The following is a 2398-nucleotide window of genomic DNA, read 5'->3' on the forward strand; positions in this document are numbered from 1 at the left end:
GTATATATAAATATATGTGTCTGGAGCAGAGACTGTATATATAAATATATGTGTCTGGAGCAGAGACTGTATATATAAATATATGTGTCTGGAGCAGAGACTGTATATATAAATATATGTGTCTGGAGCAAAGACTGTATATATAAATATATGTGTCTGGAGCAGAGACTGTATATATAAATATATGTGTCTGGAGCAGAGACTGTATATATATAAATATATGTGTCTGGAGGTGTTTAAGTGTTCCCTTTTAACAGCAGATTGTTAACTTGAAAGCAGTTCTTCACGTTTCTGTAAAAAACAGACAATAATGTATTTCCTCTCTGACCGTGTTTTCCATCTGTGCTCTGATCCGATGGGGATCTGAAACGGCCCTGTGAACACAACCCTGACGGCAGCACCGTGGCTTCTTTGCAGTGAAACAGGTTTGAGGAGTCATCTCCGTTTTTCAACAGAATCATATTTTGTTTTTCGTGATTTTGAACTTTATTTAAAATATCCGGCTACCAGGAGTGGGGTTCGAACCCACGAGGACTGATGTCCATTGGATCTTAAGTCCAACGCCTTAACCACTCGGCCATCCTGGTGCATAGACATAACGTAACACTGCAGGTGAGTGAACCTGTGATTTACGTCATGACGCAGTCACGTGACATTTCAACATCCTGAAAACAATCAGATTTCAAAGGAACTTTAGGGCTCGAGTATTTCTATGTTCTGGTTACTCCACTAAATCTAAGACAAAGATATTTAGCTTTTTATTCCCCTTCTATTATTATCTGACAGCTTTACTGATGTACAGAAAACAAGATGTTTGTTTGAAATGTTACAGCTTTAGTCAATATGGAAATTAATTAACAACTTTATTCATAATTATAATTGTTCATGCTAAAGATCAACAGTGTTCCAGATCCTCTCACGTGATGTGTTATATACTTTAAATCTGTTTTTATTCATTTTAGGTTTCTGCAACGTGTACTTTTACTTTAAGCACATTTTCCTTTTTTAAATTCCACATAAAGAATGCCCAATAAAACATGTTACTACACGTATATTAACTACATTTGACTTATACTTGAAGTACTTTATATACATTTTACTGCGTAGAAAGTGCTTTTACTCAGTGATGTAAAGTAACTAAGTACTTTTACTTGAGGAACATTTTAAATGCAGGACTTTTACTGAAACAGAGTATTCCTACACTCTGGTACTTCTACTTTTACTCAAGTAGAAGACCTGAGTACTTCTACTTTTACTGAAGTACAAGATCTGAGTACTTCTACTTTTACTCAAGTACAAGATCTGAGTACTTCTACTTTTACTGAAGTACAAGATCTGAGTACTTCTACTTTTACTCAAGTACAAGATCTGAATACTTCTACTTTTACTCAAGAACAAGATCTGAGTACTTCTACTTTTACTGAAGTACAAGATCTGAGAACTTCTACTTTTACTCAAGAACCAGATCTGAGTATTTCTACATTTACTCAAGTACAAGATCTGAGTACTTCTACTTTTACTCAAGTACAATATCTGAGTACTTCTACTTTTACTCAAGTACAAGATCTGAGTACTTCTACTTTTACTCAAGAACAATATCTGAGTACTTCTACTTTTACTGAAGTACAAGATCTGAGTACTTCTACTTTTACTGAATAACCAGATCTGAGTACTTCTACTTTTACTCAAGTACAATATCTGAGTACTTCTACTTTACTCAAGTACAAGATCTGAGTACTTCTACTCAAGTACAAGATCTGAGTACTTCTACTTTTACTCAAGAACCAGATCTGAGTACTTATACTTTTACTCAAGTACAAGATCTGAGTACTTCTACTTTTACTCAAGTACAAGATCTGAGTACTTCTACTTTTACTCAAGAACCAGATCTGAGTACTTCTACTTTTACTCAAGTACAAGATCTGAGTACTTCTACTTTTACTCAAGTACAATATCTGAGTACTTCTACTTTTACTCAAGTACAAGAACAAGATCTGAATACTTCTACTTTTACTCAAGTACAAGACCTGAGTACTTCTACTTTTACTCAAGTACAAGATCTGAATACTTCTACTTTTACTCAAGTACAAGATCTGAGTACTTCTACTTTTACTCAAGTACAAGATCTGAATACTTCTCCCCCTCTGCTTTTACTCGAAGTATTTTAACTATATGTTATTTAAAAAAAACTTGTACTTAAAGCACTTTATAAAGACTTTTCTGAATAAGTAATACTTCTACTTCAGTGTTTCACTCTGAAATATCAATTACATTTTAATTTTACCGTCATGACTCAGAGGCTGCAAACACTCGGTGTTGACTCAGCGAACTCATGACATGCTTCATTAATGTGCAGAAAACACACACACACAGACACAGACACACACACACACAGACA

General features: G+C 34.4%; 1 non-coding gene across 1 annotated transcript; it reads right to left on the reverse strand.

Moving 5' to 3' along the window:
* Nucleotides 1-504: 504 nt before the first annotated feature.
* On the reverse strand, nt 505-587 carry trnal-uaa. The gene has a single exon. It is a non-coding gene; the product is annotated as a tRNA-Leu (tRNA).
* Nucleotides 588-2398: the final 1811 nt, after the last annotated feature.

Source organism: Gymnodraco acuticeps, unplaced genomic scaffold, assembly GCF_902827175.1.
Source record: "Gymnodraco acuticeps unplaced genomic scaffold, fGymAcu1.1, whole genome shotgun sequence".
Lineage (NCBI taxonomy): Eukaryota > Metazoa > Chordata > Actinopteri > Perciformes > Bathydraconidae > Gymnodraco > Gymnodraco acuticeps.